The sequence below is a fragment of the Dreissena polymorpha genome, chromosome 9, assembly GCF_020536995.1.
Source record: "Dreissena polymorpha isolate Duluth1 chromosome 9, UMN_Dpol_1.0, whole genome shotgun sequence".
Lineage (NCBI taxonomy): Eukaryota > Metazoa > Mollusca > Bivalvia > Myida > Dreissenidae > Dreissena > Dreissena polymorpha.
This window is the reverse complement of record NC_068363.1, coordinates 101487656-101509481: the sequence shown is the minus strand read 5'-3', so window position 1 is coordinate 101509481 and position 21826 is coordinate 101487656. Positions and strand designations below refer to the sequence as shown.

Genomic DNA, 21826 nt, shown 5'->3' with positions numbered 1-21826 from the left:
CAGGCGGACAAGTACGTATTGGTATTCAATTTATAGCATATTATTGTTTCATAGTTGAAAGTTCTTTTAAAAGTTTGACACTAATCTGATGTAAATGGCAATTATGTATCTTAAACAAACACAAATAACGCAGCAAACCATTTTACTTTCAGGAATGCTATGCTAAGAACGTAAAGAAGCCTGATGAAACGGTAATGTACGAATTCGGTTGTTACAATAGTCAGGTAGGTATCACAACAGAATTTATAATACAATTTACACCTTTAGTTTGGCGTCGTGTTTATATGTTTATCATGGGTGCAACGATTCAAACAAGCGTGATATTGATATGTTTATTATAATGACCAACTATAACGGTCTATTGTATTTACACTTTTTCTCAAATCCGTTCGTTGTGGAATTATCAACACATTATCATAAAATAAGCGTTATAGTATTGTACTTTATGATGTTGGAAGCAAGTTGTCATGTTGCTGCTATTGAAGTCCCCATTCTCTGCATTCGATTTAATGTTGCATGTCATTCTGTTTATATTGTCTTGCATTCTTTTGGTAATTGTCCATTTACCTTTTATATTTAATAAGAATACACTAGTTTCTCTAATGACATATACGCATTCAAGAGTTTCTCTAATCAAAATGCTTCCGGCGGCTTCCACAGGTTATCGTTATTTAAAGTCATTTTATATGTTTTGTCGTGTATTGAATACATAAGTATTCATTTCCCTTAATCAATTGCAAGCGGACAAGAATTTTATGATTTAAATGTTTTTGGAGCTTCATTTCTCCTATATTTCAGACATGCCCCGGCCAGATGGGTACCCATGCTTTGATTGGCAAACGAGTAACTGGCGATACAGAACAGTGCTTTAAATGTTGCTAAGGAGATATGTGTAATCAAGGCACACTTTGTTCAGGTATTGCTGGTAGTTAAATGAAATTTACACATTTTAAATATAAGAACGCCCGAGGACCATCTATAACAATAGCTCATTATGAAAGCTTCGTGCTCATGGTAACTAAAAACAACAATACGTGTTGAAATATGTTTTAAATAAAATACTTTATTAATTTATAGTTATGAAACTATGTTATTTCTACTCCTCAAATGACATTCAATGTTTATGAAATACATTTTGTAGATTAAAAGACTCGAAAACAAACGCAAACGCAAGTCGAATAGAATCTCAGCTGAACATATTTTTTTCTAATATTATATATCACTACATACTACACAATATCGAAAGGATACAAGAAAGCGAGTTCAACAGACATGTATATGCTTTGATCCACATGTGACCAATAAATTGAATTATAGCAATTGCTATTTATAGAGCGCTTATGTAGGCTAAATAAAACAGTTACTTAATTATGTGAATGAATACAACTTTCTGTTCATGATAAATAATGAAATATAATTCTTTTTATTATCTTTAAAATGTGGGAGAAGTGGTCTAATGGTAGGACACTGACCACTGAAATTTTCTTGAGCAAGAAATATGTCCCACATTTGCTCCTCTCCACCCAGGTGTATAAATGGGTACATGTAAGAGAAATTAGCCAATGTGCCGTGGCTGCATACTGCGCCGAATGTTAACGGACGACTTATGACCCATTGATCAGGGGGTAAATGTGAAGTCGATTGAAGATCTATATCGAAATCAGATTAGAAGCACATCTGAACACTTTTACTTTTAAAAATGTTTTTTTTTGTCGAAAATGAATTCAAAATTTTTTTACCTAACACGTTTTTTTTAAATACTTACAGAAGTTTCATTAAATGTATATGGAATAGTAATTGTTGGACATGAACCATTTTGTAGGTTCGCATTGCATTGAATTAGAAAATGTGTGAATGAGGTACCGAATTTCACCACTGCATACCCATATCAATAATTATAAGTCAAAATCCATATTAAATGAGCCTTTTTTATATATAAAAATAGCGTTCATGTTATATGTTTTGTGTTTTACTGATGCCACACAAGATCCCGCACACGATCCCGCATCAAAAGATTTACAGGTCGCAGTGGTGTAATGGATATGGTGTCCGCCTAGCGACCGGGAGGTCACGGGTTCGATCCCCACCGTGGGAGCGTTCTTGAGATCTCCCCCAAAGACAACAAGTACTGGTTCCTAGGCCCAGAAAACGGACTCGAGAGCGTTTATATAAGCCTAAGGTTTTCGATGCAATCGAACTAAAATAAATAAGTTTAAATTAAACTAAAAGATTTGTAAAAATATTTGATGAATTGCACTAAAGGGATAAAACTAAACTTGCGTATCTATATATAAGAAACCCTAACATTTACATAATTTACATCATGTTTACCAAAAAGACGTGTGAATTATAACGAGCCATTAAAAATATCCGAAGTAACAGCAAAACAACTTAACGTTTTCCTAACAAATTACATTAACGCTTTTGTACGGTTCAGTATTAACGTATTGTCCCATTTGCAAGCAACAGCTATAGCTTGACATTGAGCCATGTGTGTAATTTTGCATTACAATCAATTAGAAAATGTGCGGGATTGAAATTAAATTATACAGCTGTATAATCTAGGCCAAAGTCCAGTTTAATGGGTAAACATTTTTGCTTGTATATGTTAAGTGCGTAGCTGTAATATATTTTGCGTTTTACTGATTCCCGACACAGATCATAACACAAATGATTTCCTGATTATAATTCGTTTAATATAAATTAATTTCATTTCACTTTTCATGATACAACCGGATGTTTAGAACAAATTGACAATATATAGATCAAACTACCGTAATAACAAATACTGTCAATGTGAGTGTCTTTTTTGTTTCAGCGCCCACTTCAACAACATCAACTTTCACCACTACTTCAACGATCATAGGTTTAGTTTAATACGATATATTTACTTACAACGCATCGAAACGATCATACAATTAAGTTGCTGGAAATGTTTCTTCGTTGTATTGGTCTAAGATTTTATTATTTTATTTGCAATGAAGAAAATGCTCAAAATAATGATTTTCAATTTAATGAAATTTCCATTGTGTTTCTTTGTATAAGATAAAACGGATTATGTCTGTGTAATATAATTAACATTCACAAATGTTTCAGCACCTACAACCCCTGCAAATCGGTGTTTTCCAAGCCCCTGTGTACATGGATCGTGCTTCATAAGCAGCGCAAACTCTCACACATTCTTCTGTATGTGCCCGATTGGCATCGAGGGAGTCCATTGTGAAACAAGTGAGAACTCTTGAAAGGGACATTAATAAATTAAACAAGGTATAAATATGTTTTTTTCCTTCTTTTTTTCTGATTCATTATAGAAAAGGATTTTCCTGCTATTAACATTTAATATATATCGAGCTGTCAAAAAATAATGTGAATGTGAATGGTAGGTTTTCAGCGACAACTTCAACGAACATCACCTTCAACTACTATTTTAGCGAGAACATGTTAAGATAACTATAATATATTTATTCACAAAGAATTGTAACAGTCTTAACAGAAATAAAAAATCTTTTAGTTTGTGGGAAATGTTGCGACGTCGTATTATTCAAAAATGTTTATTATAAAGATTATAGCACAATTAATGATTTGCACGTAACGGATTGAACATTTCATTGCGTATCGTTAAGAAACCCTAACATTTACATCATTAAACTAATTTACATCAAAAGACGTGTGAATTATAACGAGCTATTAGAAATGTCTGAAGTAACAGCAAAACAAAGAATACGTTTCGTTTTCCCAGCAACTAACATTCACGATATTTGCATAATTTGTAATAAGATCACGCCTACTGTTACATTTAGAAATACGACAAAACATTATCGTGCTAGATATTTTGTTTTGCATATTTATTGGTCACGTCTTTTGTCTGCAATGAACTCACTGCATTTAAAATGCATGTACAGAAAATATCATGAACCATCAGTAAATTATATTGTACTGCTAAACTAAATATAAATTTAAAACCGTGTTACAAATTTAAAAAACAACAACAGGGGCTTAACTTGTAACGGAGGTAATTTTGCTGTGAAAATAACCCAGACAAAATATATGCTCTTTCCTAATGTCTTGAATTGCGCACACCAACCCGGACTGATTCACAGCAATATAAATAGAATATGGTTTTAAAGTTATGTACTCATTATCTATAGATAGGACAGGGTTGGTTTTCCATTAGATTTACTAAGCTCTATGTTTAAGTAATAACTTAAATGTCCAATTTGCAAGCTACAGTTATAGGTGTACATTGACTCATTTGTGTAGTTTGAAATTGCAATTAATTTTAAATGTACGGAATTGACATTAAATTATAAAGCTGCAAATCTATGTAACAATCCAGTTAAATGGGGTAAGTATTTTTTTGCTTTTGCGAAGTTGTAATATATCTTGCGTTTTACAGATGCCCCACAAAGATCCTAACAGCCATGATCTCTAGATTATCATACGTTTAATGTATATGAATTTTATTTCATCTTTCATCATATAACTTGATGTTTAGCACAAAGTCACATTAACTAGATCAAACATACATAATAACAATGTGAGTGTGATTTTTTTTACAGATACAACTTTAACAACAGCACTTTCAACCACCACCTCAACGACCACAGGTTTATTTATCTTATGTTTATGTGCTCACAAAGCACTCATACGATCATAAAATTAAGTTTGTTGTAATGTTTCTTCGTGGTATTGGTCTAACTTTTCTGTATTGTATTTGAAATAAAGATTATAAAACAATTCATGATTTGCACTAAAAAAGATTTGAGATCCATGGTGTATCTTTGTATAAGATAAAACGGATTATTTGCTGTAGAATATAATGAACATTAACACATGTTTCAGCACTTACAACCCCTGCCAATCCGTGTTTACCAAGCCCCTGTGTACATGGATCGTGATTCATAAGCAGCGCAAACTCCCTCACATTCTTCTGTATGTGCCCGATTGGCTTCGAGGGAGACCATTGTGAAACGAGTGAGTATTCGTAAAAGGGACAACCACAAAAGCTCACACTGAATATTTCGTGTAAGGTGAGTTAGCATCAACACAACGTGTAAATATTTGTTTTAAATATAATAAAATACATAGAAATAGTTATACAAAAGGTTATTTCTTCTTCTCATATGACGATATATTTATATTAATGTCATTTTGTTGTATTACGAGACGAGCAATCAAACACTACAGCAATGCAAATATAGATTAGCATACACATAAAGTCTTTCAAACGCATTTCACTATTTTTTTTACAAGAAGACATGAAGTGAGTTCAAAAGGCATAATTATACTTGAATGTCCATGAGACCAGTGAATTGGAACTTAGAAATGGCATGAGACCAGTGAATTAGAACTTACAAATGGCTATTTTTAGGTGATTTTGTTGAGAAAAGTACCCAGACGAAATGTATGCTCTGTCATAATGTCTTTAATTGCGCAAACCAACCCGGACTATTTCACAGCAATATAAATAGAACATGGTTTTGAAGTTATGTTCTCTTTATCTTTAGAGATAGGACAATTATTGGTTTTCTATAAGATTTACTAAGCTCTACGATTTATGTGCCAGTAATAACTTACATGTCGAATTTGCAAGCAACAGTTATGGGTGTACATTGAATCATTTGTGTAGTTTGACATTGCAATGAATTAAAAATGTTCGGATTTTACATAAAATTATAAAGCTGCATAACCCATGTTTAAATCAGGTTAAATTTGCAAAATATTTTTCTTTTGTGCAGTTGTAATATATTTTGCGTTTTACAGATGCCCGACAAGGATCCTTAACAAAAGATTTCTAGCTTATCATATGTTTAATGTATACCAATTTTATTTCATTTTTCATGATATAACCGGTTGCTGAACACAAAAGTACATTAACTAGATCAAACTTACATAATAACAAAATAATGTCAAAGTGAGTGTTTCTTTTCAGCTACAACTTCAACAAATTCACCTTTCACCACTACCTCAACGACCACAGGTTTATTAAACTTCAATATATGTTTTCACAAAGTTTCTTCGTGGTATTGGTCTAAGTTTTCTTTATTGTAATTGAAATAAAGATATTAATACAATTAATAATGTGCACTAAAAATATTAGAGTTCCATTGTGTATCTTTGTAAAAGATAAAACGGATTATTTTCTGTATAATATAATGAACATTGACACATGTTTCAGCACCTACAACTCCTGCCAATTCGTGTTTTCCAAGCCCCTGTGTACATGGATCGTGCTTCATAAGCAGCGGAAACTCCCTCAAATTCGTCTGTCTGTGCCATTTTGGCTTCGAGGGGGTACATTGTGAAACGAGTGAGTATTCTTAAAATCGACAACCACAAAAGATCACACTGAATATTTCGTGTTATATGAGTTAGCATCAACACAACGTGTAAATATTTGTTTTAAATATAATAAAACACAAATAAATAGTTATAAAAAAGGTTAATTAGTACTCATATTACGATAAAGTTATATGGATGACATTTCTCTGTGTTACGAGACTCGCAATCAAACACCACCGCAATTCAAATCTATATGAACATACACATACAGTCTTTCAAACTGTTTTCACTTTTTATTTTACAATATCGAAATACGACAGGAAGTTATTTCAAATTGTACCAGTATACTTTGATATCCATGAGACCAGTGAATTGGAACTTAGAAATGGCTATTAATGGAGCGCTTATATACTCTAAATAAAACAGTTATGTAATCATGTGAATGAATACACTTTCTGTTCATGATGCACAATGACTTATAATTCTTGTTATTATCTTAAAAATGAATGTTTTTGCGAAAATTAATAAATAATGTTCATGTAACATAGTTTCAAAATACTTATAACATAGGTAAATCGCATGTGTATGCAACATTTATTGGTGGAAATTAACCCTTGTTTGTAGGTTTGCATGACCTTGAATTGGAAAATCTGTGAATCGGGTATTGAATTCCATCGCTGAATACCCTTACTAATAATTCTAAGTCACAATTCATATTAGACTAGCTCTTTTTATTTATATTGAGATCGTTCTTGTTGTATGTTTGTGTTTTACTGATGCCACACACGATCCTGCAACAAAAGATTTCTAAAATATACAAGGTATAAATATAAATATACTTTTTAATATCTTTCATGATAGAAACGGATTTTACCGATATTCACATTAAATGGATCGAGCTTTTACAAGAACACAATAATTTTAATGTTTGTGTGTTGTTTGTTACAGCGACAACTTCAACAACATCACCTTCAACTACTATTTTAGCGACTACAGGTTTAGTTAAATATTAAGATTTTTTATTTCACGCATTTCGATAGTATAGCGTGAAATATTTGTCTTACGTGAAACGAGACTGTTTTACAGTAATACAATTATTGGTCAGTCTTGCACAAGGATCTCAAACGTATGATTATGTTGTGTTGAGTTCATTTTACTAGGCGTCTTCAGTCAGTTCGGACAGGTTTTATTTTAATTCTATATGCTAAGAAAAATTTGTTGTTGTTTTTAGTTGTGATTGTAATTGTTTTGGATTGTTATATGAAATCAGACACATGAATGAGGCTCGACATTCGTATTGTGTTCCGACAATTGGCAAACGAGCATAGGTTTCCAGCGTTAACCGTCTCTGGTTTTTCCTGGCCGGTCGGTTCACATTTTGTAGTCATAAATTTTGTCATGTATATATTCAATGTTGAACTTTGCTGCACAGTGTCCCGCAAATAAACGTCTCGTCTGGTATTGAAAATATGAGTTTGTTGTTTTTAAGGAGAAACAGAAGTGTAGCAAAGACTATAACACAATTTATGATTTGCACTAAACGGATTAAAATAACATCGCGTATCGTTATATAAGAAGCCCTAACTTTTACATCATCATCCCATTTATATCAAAGACAAGTGAATTAAAACGAGCAATCAGACATGTCTGAAGTAACAGTAAATACAAGTAAACGATTTCTAGCAAATAACATTAACGATATTTGCATAATTTGTATTGAGATCACGCCTACTGTTTCATCTAGAAATAACGATATTAAATATAGTATCGGGCTAGACATTATTTTTGATATATTATGAGATCATGTTTTTATTTTCAATAAATTCACTGCATTTTAAATTATTGTACAGAAAATAACATGGGACAACAGTGAAATATATTGTGTGGCCAAAAAGTATACGAATATAAATATAAAATAATGTGACAAATTTACGAAAACAGGGCCTTAAATGAAACCGGAGGTAATTTTGTCGAGAAAAGTACCCAGACGAAATATATGCTCTGTTACAACGTCTTGGATTGCGCAAACCAACCCAGACTGATTCACATCAATTTATATAGAACACGGTTTTAAAGTTATGTACTCTTTATCAAAAAATAGGCAAATGATTGTTTTTTCATTAGTTTTTTTAAGATCTACGAATTTTGTTTCAGTAATAACTTACATGTCCCATTTTCAAGCAACAGTTATAGGTGTACATTGAACCATTTGTGTAGTTAGACATTACAATGAATTAAAAATGTACGGAATTGAAATTAAATTATAACTCTACATAACCTAGGTCAAAATCCAGTTAAATTTGCTAAATATTTTGCTTGTGAGTAGTTGTAATATATTTTGCGTTTAACTGATGCCCGACCAAGATACTAACACAACATATTTATTGATTATCATGCGTTTAATATAAATTAATTTTATTTTACCTTTCATTTATATTACCGGATGTTTAACACAAAGTCACATTAGCAAGCTCAAAATTACATAATAACACAATGATGTTTATGTGTGTGTGTTGTTTGTTGCAGCTTCAACTTAAAAAAAATTACCTTCCACCACAACATCAATGACCACAGGTTTAATTAACTTTGATATATGTGCTCACAAAGCACTGATACAATCATAAAATTAAGTTTGTGGGAAATGTTTCTTCGAGGTATTGGTCTAAGTTTGCTTTATTGTATTTGCATTTAAGATAATAATACAATTAATGACTTGCACTAAACATATTAAAGTTCCACTGTGTTTCTTTGTATAGAATAAAAATGATTATTTGCTGTAGAATATAATGAACATTAACACATGTTTCAGCACCTACAACCCCTGCAAATCCGTGTTTTCCAAGCCCCTGTGTACGCGGATCGTGCTTCATATGAAGCGGAAATTCCTTCACATTCTTCTGTCTGTGCCCGATTGGCTTCGAGGTAGTCCTTTGTGAAACGAGTGACTATTCTGCTCCTAATATGACGATAGATTTATATGAATGTCATGTTGCTGTATAACGAGAGTAGCATTCAAACATAACCGCAATTCAAATCTAGATTAGCATACACATAAAGCTTTTCAATCTTATTAAACTACATATTTTACAATTTCAAAAGAAGACAGGAAGTGAGTTGAAATGGCATTATTATACTTTAATATCCATGGAACAAGTGAATTGGAACTTAGAAATTGCTTTAATAGATAGTTTTTGTGTACTCTGTCATCATGTCTTGAAGTGCAAAAACCAACCCGAACTGATTCACAGCAATCTAAATAGAACTTTTTTGGAAGCAGTGTTCTCTCTCTATGGATATAGGACCGTGATTGGTTTTTCATTAGAATTAATTTAGCTCTTCGTTGTTGTTTCAGTAATAACCTCTACTGCTTCGACAACAACGCATACACTACCACAATCCACCGGTACATACTTATATTTATCATTATATTGTTGCATTTACTTACTGGTATTTAAATTGATACAAATACAAGCGGATCGTTACTTTTGTTTAATAATTTATCTTCCCAAGCAGTTATGCTTGATTATACAACTATACATATTTACATGTCTATTTAAGCAGAGGATGAATGCGTTTAAGTTATGATAATTGTATCTATGTTAATTCTATACTCGACATAAGATTAACAGGAAACATAACAACAACTTCCACCGTATAACCGGTTTGACAATGTAAAGTGATTTTTAGCAAGCAATTCCATGCATAACAATACTAGAAGGTATCGATTTCAGGAACATATGTTCAACTAGTCATTTGTCTATTTATTCAGTTGATAATAATTTCAAATCTAAACTTATGCTCTCGACTACTTTTGTCAATGTGAACAGCGCTGGTATTGCAAAAACTGCAATCAACGTTAAAAGTTTCGTTTGCAGCCGTCTTTTCTTATGCATAATATTATGCTTAATACTTGATTTGGGACACTCTTAGAACTCACAGGTGTTTTTTTTTAACAGTAAACACCTATATCAAACATGCACAAATTGTACTGATAAATCACTGACAACGTAAAGAGTGACGCATGCTGGCTATTCCGGTTTTTTTTTTCAAGTTCTTTCAAGCACGAATATAAATTTGCTTTAATTTCATCTGTTGTTTTTGTTACCACAACGTTAATTCTTAGAGAAAAAAACACACTATGGTATGTCTAATGTTCATGTTAGAATTATTTTGCTACCGCATACTGATAAACGCATATATTAAGGGAACTATTCTTAAAAGCGAAGCCTGCATTATTTTTCTTACAATTTGGATGAAGAGGGCGGTACTTCTATGTTTTAACTTGAAAACTTATGTGCTTTTTTATATCTTAAACTCATTACAATGCAACTTCAACCAACACCAAATATTCAATTATGGTAAATAATGTGACATATAATATACCTTACGGATTGAAATTTATTGAAGATAAATCAATGAACGCAAAGTTCAAACTGGCAAATGAATCATAAAGCGCTAGGGCGAATCATGCGGTAAGGCATATGCACTCATACTCGCATAAACGCAACACAAGTTACACCCAGAGATTTGTTTTTTATAGAATATTATATCGTGTCTTCTACCAAATTATTCGAATACTGACTGCAAGTATGTGGTCACGTGGGGTCACGTGATTTCCTCATTGTACAAAGTAAACTAAATTCAGATGAGCAATATAGGGCAGTCATTACCATTTTGCTGTTTAAGCAATCCAAATATCAATAAACGAATTGATTATAGGCGATGGAATTGTAATTAAACTGATTATCTGATTTATCGGATCTTGTTTACATAATTAAGTTTGGCAATTATAATGGAAAAAACCTAAACAACCCCAAAACTACATAGTTGGTACAGTAAAAAAAAAGTTATGATATACAATGAGCTAAGTCAAATTGGTCATATTTAGTTCGATACTATTGTATAGAATAATGTGGGCGTGGGCCGCTAAGCATACCTACTCAAAGTTAAATATAATCTTGAAAAAACAAATGAACATAAATGTATCGTATAATAGCTGGATACGGGCATACAATTGCACGGCCATGCATTTGTATAGGGTCATATTATAATATGATAAAGCTTTTCTGCTTTCAGTTATATACGTTTTAAAGTTTGTAAATGTCAGTAAGTATCAATAATATTTTACAATCCTATATGAATCGTTTTAATATTGCTGCTTTACTCCTTTATTTTTGAAAATGTTATATAGATACATATGGTATAAACAATTAAACAGGCATTATGCAATTTAAAATAGTAAGCATTTTAATTGTTTTAATTGTTTTAGTTGACGGACATTGGGGTTCATGGTCTGTATGGTCCCTTTGTACATATGACTGTCACCAGACACGGACTCGAGCATACGACAATCCAGCACCGCTACACGGCGGCAAAGATTGCCATGGTTTGACGACGGAAACACGAGATTGTTACACGTCTCCATGCCGAGGTAGTGTTTTACATGTTTAATATAGTTTGTATTAATCATGACAATGTATCAATGTAACACAATTTGATCTGGTAAATATCTTGCATAAAGCATTGTACGAAATCAGATAAGTGTTCGGTTTTATTTTGCTACAAAACTTAAACAAGATGATCAACTTGATCAATTGATAATTAGCTCTCTTTTTAATGGAAACGAACAAGATGAATACTGAAATGCTGACAAGTAAAGCGCTAGCTTAACTAACGGGAATAACTCTGATATTCAAAATTGATTTACAATGCGCCCACTCAGACTCTAATATAATAATTGTGTTGAAACATTAAATGGTCCTGAAGATAAAGAATACTGGATGTTCACATGTAATGCATGTACTTTATGCGCTTAATGTCCTAGCATATGCAGTAAGATTCAGTCATACAGCTTACAAACAAACAACAAATACTGTTCTATCGAAGTCATTATTTTAGTTGACGGACACTGGAGTTCGTTCAAGGACTACATGGGCACTTTGTACATCTCACTGTAATCAGACACGGACTCGAGCATGCGCCAATCTAGCACCGCTACAAGGCGGCAAAGATTGCCATGGTTCGACGACGGAAACGCGAGATTGTTACACGTCTCCGTGCCGAGGTAGTGTTTTACATGTTAAATATAGTTTGTATTAATCATGACAATGTATCAATCGCATTAAACACAATTTGATCTGGTAAATATTTTGAATAAAGCTATGCACGACATCAGATAAATGTTCGGTTTATTTTTCTACAACAATTTTACAAGTTGATCAACTTGATCAATTGCTAAGTAGCTCTCTTTTGAATAAAAACGAACAAGATGCATACTGAAATGCTGACAAGGACCAAGCCGCGTTATGATGACATAAAGATATGTATGGCATATGCCATACCCTTATCATAAAGTATTGGAAAATAATTAGTTTGATGACATTTTTGTTGTAGATGCACCCTTGACGCAATCAACATGCTAAATTGACGTAAAAATATGCGCAATTGTGCGTGGTTTTGCAAATTGGTAAAACTTAGAAAATGTATTTGCAAAATCAGGATAGAAATATTGTGTATGGCTTTTTTAATGACAAATGGTATATAGTACACAAACAAGAATCTGATTACATTGATGATAGTACACTGCGGACAATGTATTGTGTCGAATGTTGGAGAAATAATTAACTTATGACATGTTTATATTTTTGTTTCTTATATTCGCGAAAAGCATTCTTAAAATACATGTACAATATCGAATGCCTTAAATGTATTTTAACTTAACGTATTTGAATGTGTACTAAGGTTTGAAAGAGCAGGGGATTTCTTTGAACTACAAACTATTTTCTTCTCCCTACCAACAGGCGTGTTCATCATCGCCACCATACATACTTACAACACGAAACATGTGTTTTTTGCCCCAAATGATTTGTCTATATAAGTAATTGTTTGTTGTGTTCTTCCCACGTGACCGAAAAACAAAGGAAACTGTTGTTAAGGTTCTTTTATTCAATGATGTGTAGAAAAACCACTTCAATAAGTAACGATCAATACGTATATTGGTAGATAAATTAACATATGTGTCTGCACTACGAATTATTTTAACTAACGGGAAAAATTATGATATTCTTTGAAAATTGATTAACAATGCGCCCACTCAAACTCTTATATAATAATTGTGTTGACACATACAATTGTCATGAAGATCAACAATACTTGATGTTCACATGCAATTCATGTTCTTTATGCGCTTTATGTCCTAAAATATGCAGTAAGATTATTCAGTCATACAGCTTATAGACAAGCAACAAATACTGTTCAATCGAAGTCATTATATTAGTTGACGGACACTGGAGTTCATGGGCTACATGGTCACTTTGTACATCTCACTGTAATCAGACACGGACTCGAGCATGCGCCAATCCAGCACCGCTACACGGCAGAAAAGATTGCCATGGCCCAACGACGGACACACGAGATTGTTACACGTCTCCATGCCGAGGTTAAGTCTTACATGTTTAATTTAGTTTGTATTAATCATGACAATGTATCAATCGCATGTAACAAAATTTGATCTGGTAAATATTTTGTATAAAGCTATGCACGACATCAGATAAATGCTCGGTTAATTTTTCTACAACAATTTAACAAGTTGATCAACTTTATCAATTAGTATGTAGCTCATTTTTTTATAGAAACGAAAATTAGGCCCCTGAGATGCTGACAAAATAAAGCACTAGAACGGGCCACGCTAGAAATAATAATTACATAAAGATATATACGGCATATACCATATTCTTAGCATAATGCATTTGAAAATGATTAGTTTTAAGACAGTTTTGTTGTTGTATGCATCCTTGACTCAATAAACATGCTTAAGTTAAGTTTTAATATGCATAATAGTGTGTGGCTTTGCAAATAGTTTAATGTTAGAAAGTCCAGATACATAATCAGGGGAGATATATTGTGTATGTTCTTCCTTTAATGATAAATGACAATTGTGTCATCATGTATTTATTACATGTTTATGTTTTTGTTTTTAATTCACGCAATCAACATTCGTAAAATGAATGTACAATATCGGTTTATGTAATCTATGTATTTTCATTAATTGTATTCGAATGTGTGCTATTGTTGGAAAGAGCAGGACATTTCTTTGAACTGCCATAATTACTTCTTCCTATCAACAGGCGTGTACACCATCGACATCATACTCGCCAACAACATGAAGAAGGTGTATTGTACACCAAATGATTTGTTCATATGAGCTACTGTTTCTAGTGTTCTGCCCATGCTGCACAAATACACTGTTTTTACAACGACAACTGTTATTTAAATTGTTATATTTAATACTATGTGGAAACTTTGCATAAAAAAAGTTGTGATCAACACGAAAATTTGTGGTAAAAATTGATTGACAATACGCCCACTCCAACTCAAATACGAAATACAAAAACATGTATTGAAATATTCAATGGTCATGACGCTTAAGAATAATTGATTTTAAAGGGATCTTTTCACGCTTTGGTAAATTGACAAAATTGAAAAAAGTTGTTTCAGATCCGCAAATTTTCGTTTTAGTTTTGATATTTGTGAGGAAACAGTAATACTGAACATTTACCATGCTCTAATATAGCCATTATATGCATCTTTTGACGATTTTAAAACCTAAAAATTATAAAGCGTTGCAACGCGAAACGATTGAATAATTTGGAGAGTTCTGTTTTTGTCGTTAAATTTTGTGCAACTACGAAGATTGCTTATATAAGGTATAAAATACGTCAAGAATGTGTACTCGGCGGAATAGCTCAGTAGGCTAAAGCGTTTTTACTTCAGGACTCTGGCAGGACTCCAGGGGTCACTGGTTCGAAACCTGCTCCGGGCAATGTTCTTTTCCTTTTTTTAATTTTATTCTTGATTTTTTACTGGTGCTTTTACGATCCAATGTTTACATTTATCAATATAAAGCATTTAGTGAATAAGTTAAAAAATGCCAAAATCTGTGAAAAGGCCCCTTTAAAATGTAAAATATTTTGTTAATGCGCTTAATGTGCTATAATATGCAGTCGGATTCATACACAGTTATTGTTTTAGTTGACGGACACGGGGGTTCATGGACTACATGGTCTCTATGTTCATCTCACTGTAACCAGGCACGGACTCGAGCGTGCGACAATCCATCACCGTTGCACGGCGGCAAAGATTGCCATGGCGTGACGATACAAACACATGACTGTTACACAGCGTCATGTCGATGTAATGGTTTACATGTTTTTCTTTGTATTCATCATAACAAGGTATCATTCGCATATCACAGCAACTTATTTGATAAATATTGTGTAGGACTAATGTACGACATAAGACAAATATCGCTATTACAATTTGATAATATGATCGAATTAATCAATTGCTATATTGCTCTCTTTGTATTACAAACGAATTCGACAAGTCCTTAAATGTTTACAAAATAAAATAAAAATTGATGTTTTGATTAATTCTTGTTGCTCTTTGCTAAGTGAAAGATTGCTCCCAGCTACTAAGCAGTAGTATTGCTCTGCCTAGTGGTGTTTACACCCTTACCACTCCACTCACTCACGCCAAGGAACAGGTGTACTGTGACATGGGGACGGGCGGAGGAGGATGGACGGTAGTATCAGTTTAATTATAAATAAAATATCCTCTCTCAACTCATTCTTAACAAGATATACGTGTTTTGAGGACCGGAGACGGATGGAAGATAATGCACAGTAGCATAAGCTGCATTATAAACACAATATCGACGCAACACTCATTAACACTAATATACACTGTGATGTCACCTGAAAATTGCAGCAGTATAATGAACGGTTGTATGGGTTTAAATACGAATACACTATGCAAATTCCATTAACTTACACGAAGGTTAAGGTGATTTATGAAATAGAGACGGCTGGAGGAGGATGGACGATAGTATGACTTTGATTAAAAATAGAGTATCACACATCTATTCACCCACAACAAGGTACACGTGTACTTTGACATTCAGACTGAGTCATGGGACCGAACTGCAACTTATAAGTGTGACTATGACTACAATGTAACCTGTCCACTTACTGTTCACATGATTCAGATTCACCGTGACATGGAGACGGTCAGAGTATGATGGGAGTACGTATCTGTTTACTTATAAATGCAATGTCACAAATCCACTTATTCACAAGAAGGAAGGAACGGGTGAACTGTGAAATGGAGTCTGAGGGAGGAGAATGGACGATAGTACCACTTACATTATAAATACAATGTCACCACACTATCAATTCACACAAATATACGGGTGCACCGAGGCATGGAGACAGATGGGGGGCGAATGGACGGCAGTTTACTGATACATAAAATATCACCAGTCCACTCACTCATACCTGGCTAAATGTGTACGTTGACAAATATATGTATAGAGGAGGTTGGACGGAATACACCCTTTTTGAAGTAAAATGTCATAAAATAAACATATTACTTGTATCTACTGAATATTTAGTTCGTATTTCATGAATCCAAGTTTCCAGTTTACAGTTGAACATAGATAATTATGTTAAAATGTTGTAGCGATGATTTGTTCCAGATATTTCAAAGACGTTTTGACGGAAGTGTTGATTTTCACAGAAACTTTAGGGATTATGAATATGGTTTCGGCGATGATGTTGGTGAACATTGGCTAGGTAAATGTTTTAGGTATATACAGCACTTGTATACAAAGAACGCACATAAATATTATATAATGATTGTAACATCAGAAAAGAACAATTTTTGGCACAGATGCTATCCGTGTCTAACTTCCTCGTATTAATGACCTAGTTTGTCATGGGATCGACCAAGTTACTTGCGGTAATGTCTTGATAGGCGTGGGAAAGTTTTTATTCTTAGGGCATTTCGTTACAAAGAAATTGTTTTCGATTTTATTTATATCATTTGAATTCATTGTTCAGTATATATAATACAATTGAAATTACAATAAGCGGATTAATGCGTTAATTAAATGCTATTTAGGCCGCCCATTGGCCCTTTCGGGTTTACGTGTGCACATACAAATCTCATTGTGCGCATATGCAAGCCTTGTCCATAAAGAGTTTTACGTGCGCCCGTTAAAACTTGTACGTACTCAACCTAAGAACTGAACATGCGTCTGTTTCGAATCCTACATGAGCACGTATACAACTCCATGTGGTCACGTGTAGAAGTGTTCGTTCAAACGTGAAGAATCGCACTTATAAGAACATGTTCAGGCGCACATAAGACATGAAACATACGCATGGGAGAAAATATGTTTCAGGTTTTACCCACCCGGGGTCCCGTATAAACGTCAAATTTTAATTAGATTTGTTTAATTTTACATGCAAATACCTATCACAAAAAGATTTGTTAGATGCACAATAACATTTTCTTGTTCCCGAATTTAAAAGAACATTAAAAGGATCGTCAACGATTCCTGTATACCGATTTGTTGGACCCGCGATGATACAACATTATATATTTTTACCCGTGTGCCACTTTTGAAACCAATGAAAGTTCTCTGTTCGATATATGTTTTTTTTTAAACAATCCATCCAAAACTTGTTAAATGGAGGAGCAACATGTTTTACTGACTACATATGTTAAACGGCGAAGATCCGCGTACTTAGAAACCACTGTAGAAACATTTAGTATGCTCTATCGTTAGAACCCATTCTTTCTCAAATACACTGTGGCTCTTCATTGACCGTGAGAGGAACTTGTTAGGAAAACTTCGTTCTCGTTGATTATTAATCAGGTGTTTAATTACCTGACGCGATGTTAAAACTATTTTATCTTTGAGTGTGTTAGACTTTGTCGTTTCTATATCATTTCATTACTTTATAATTCGAAATGAAGTCATTCAAACGTTGGTGTTATTTGATTTGAAAATACGTGTCGCAATAACATGAGAAGAAATAATATTGTCACAGTCGATTCTTCCACGGGATATAAAGGAATACATGCAGTTGGTTTCGACGACGAGCACTTTGAAAGAATGATGGCGCTTTTTATCTTAACTAGTACATCTGTTCCATATTATTTGTCGTCGGGATCCCAAAGAGAAAAGCTCGCATAATCATGCAATTGCACTTTAAACAATGTTGTGGATATTTATGCAACCGGTGTTTAAATAAACATTGTTGGATTTCACAGGACTTAAATACATCTACGAGATAACATTGAACGGTTATTTTCAACTTCGCGTAAACGCAACGACGGAAGAAAGGCTTATGATGTATATGGCAATTTCAGACTACAACCCGGACCTCGCTATACACTAAATCTTGGGGCACAATTAAAGTCGCATGGCGGTAATTATTCGCTTGTCTATACGTTTGTTCATTGGCTTTTGCTACCTTTTTTTCTTGTTTATTATTTTCTCGCTCGAACTATGTTTGTTTGCATGTTTCTGTTGCTTGCTTGTTTATATGTAATTTTTTTTAACATTCATTTGTTCGTTCAATTGTTTGTTTATAACGGTTCAGAAATATATTTGCTACTTCATTTTAAAATGTAATGATTTCATGTTATGCAAAAATAAATTATTTAATGCTCTCTGTTGAATAACTTTAAGCCTCACCTGAGTATAAACATGTTATCTAAAACGATAAATTTATCAAATATTTGTTTATTTTCCAGTTGAACCCTCCAGTGATACATTCTTTACAACCTCCTCACGTACACCCGTTGGAAGTGCCTTCAGTACGTACGATCATGACTCCGACAAGTTCGTGGATGAAAATTGTGATGAATTGTACAAAGGTGGATGGTGGTATAATGATTGTTACATGAATATTAACCTTAATGGTTTGTTTCAGCCCGGAATCAGTAAAACGACGTCAATGATTTACGACGGGTTCCCAGGGCTCAAGTCAAGCACGATCATGTTTAAAGAGATCTTCAAGAAATAATAATGCGGGGACAAGAAGCAGTGCTTTCAATCATATGGAAGGAACGGGAATTTCACTTAAAATCTTTGATTTATTGCCTATGTCTTTCCTTGTAGTATTGATATACAAATTAAACGACAAGACGCATTGGTGTAAGAAATTTATTACATTATTTTCTACGGGTCCGTTTAAAAGACAGTATAAACGTGTCAAAATGGTTGTGTTTTTACTATAAAATGCCTTTTATTAGGAAATTTAATCGGAATAAGGTCGTTGCTCGGAACCATTCATATTACTTATACCAAGGCTTGCAATGCTTAACTTTTCAGTTTCAATGTCAAAATACAGGTCTCTTGCGTTTCGGCGCATACATGATTTACATTTCAAACATAATGGTAATCGTGTTCAGAACTGTTAGGGATGAACACTGTGCACACTCATTTTATAAGCAACGATGTATCAAGTCTTTTGAATTGTCAGTCCAATGTATTTATGATAGTTAACATTATAGAAATATACTTATATTTAATGTGATTCTTGTGATTATTGTGTTTAAAATAAATTTAACAACAAAACAAAGGAATACATCGACAAAAATATGTTTTGGAAACGTACACATTAATATTAATACTTAAATTAAGCAAACATTTTCACGACCATACATATATTAGGAACAGGACAAATTGAGAAAAAGTTCCTTCTATTAAGATAAAGCAACTAGATTAATAATATTCATGTGTTCATGAGAGAAGCTTATAATAACAAGACATGCACATAATTTACAAGAACGTTCCACACTTCATAAGAATAGCTCACTTTGTTGCAAAGCTGTCTTAAATCGCAACGCAAAATACCGATCGTGATGTTCTGCATGTTTGTTATTTCACAATGTTATGGCAGAAAATTTTCAGCGCGATCGCCATGCACAAAATGCAAATGAAGCAACAAAGTTTAAAATAAGGTACGCTACATCCTTAACGGTGTAAATTCAAACCATTCACCAATCAAGAACAAAAGTTATTAAATACCACAAAGCAAATGGCACTCTGAAATATGGTAAAGTAAAGTATATTTATGCGTACTGTGAAACCATTATTATTCGTCAGACATTAATTTTCGTCTTTTTCGTCCTTCGACCGATGGACGAATTCAAGATCCTAACGAACAATCATGTCCCATATTCGAAACAAATAAGACTGAATTACCGTAGGCATTAGCAGTGTTCTGCCGTGAATTTTTACTGTTGGGGACAGGGACCCATTAGGGTTTAAAAAGTGGGGACAAAAAGGAAAAATATGGAGACAGATAAATATATTTGTAGCAGAATTTAATTTTCAGAAACTAATTATATTTTACTTGCACTCTTAAATTTGCTTGTTTTCTTCTAACAGCAAGTCCACAGGACGTAACATTCTAATTCAACCATGAATATTTTAAAAACTTTTTAAAACTGTCAAACAATAGTCAACATATTTACAAAATTTTCAACAGATTTATGGTCATTGAACTCAGCCTTGTGTGTCAAAGTACGTGTTCGATAATTAGAATTACCGATAGTACAGGCGTTTTATTTGTGCTTTATGCACAAAGTGTATGTCATTTTGTTGTTGTCAAACAGTGACCAAGACAATTTTCGAAGCCAATTTGCTTGGAACGTATGTTTAGGGCCAGGGGCAGACTTTTTTGTCATTGCTAAACGATGTTGGGAATTGGGAGGACTCAGTTGGGATGTTGTTATTATTATCGTCATATTTTCTAATTTTACTTGCCGGAGGACAAAAACTAAAATGAATTTTGTTTTCTTCAAGTCACTTTCCGCCATTTTGTTTGGTTGTTATAATCTCAACTTACCAATGCAATAAAGTGTTATTAATGTAAATTTACCATTGGCTGCAAAATGACGACACGTCCAATGAAATAATTCGTTTTGATTACACACTCACTCGATCTTTACCGACTTACCAATTGAATTGATTAGTTTTTATTACTAATTCCTGTGCTCTCGCGGACCCATATACGGAAAACGGGTGGGGACAAATCTTTTATTTTTGCGCCAATGACGCAAGGGCGCATCCACGTCAGAACACTGCATAAGGCATTTAAATCCAGCGTAATCCACGCATATACACAGGGCTCGAAATTAACACTCGCACACTCGCAAAATGCGAGTAAAAAAAGATTGCAAGGTAAGTTATAAGCCACTAGTATTTTTTGCAAGTAAAGAAATAGTGAAAAAAAACGAGTTATATTGCTAAATGCGTTCGACGGCGTGAACGCTAAACCGTAGGTCAATTTTTTGAACGTCGGAATACCCATATGCGGAAGCGCGCACCTTGTTTGTAGACGGGTATACTTATAGTACAGATACCCGGATGGTATTGAAACAAAAAACATGAAACAGTCGACTTTTTACCCACAAGTTAAATCCGGTTTTGACACAAAGGGGTTTACATTATATAGTGTACTGACAACTGACATTTCCTGTAAAACGCGAATGCAATAAGGCTGTATCGAATGCGTCGACTTCGTTTAGGCATAATAGTGTTGATTAGCGCTAATTGTTAACAACTTTATTACCAATTGTGTGTATTGTGTTTGTCAGGGGTGTTGCAGATTATACAGCCAACACGCGGCGAATCCAGATTAAAGACAATACTATTAAACGCAATTAAAATATGACGATGTGTGAT

At 33.5% G+C, this 21826-nt stretch overlaps 1 long non-coding RNA gene across 1 annotated transcript; it reads left to right on the top strand.

Annotated features, from left to right (window-relative positions):
- The first annotated feature begins 15738 nt into the window (after positions 1-15738).
- On the top strand, positions 15739-19310 carry LOC127844390 (uncharacterized). The gene is made up of 5 exons (XR_008032703.1): positions 15739-15865; positions 16817-16913; positions 18400-18557; positions 18886-18948; positions 19065-19310. It is a non-coding gene; the product is annotated as an uncharacterized LOC127844390 (long non-coding RNA).
- Positions 19311-21826: the final 2516 nt, after the last annotated feature.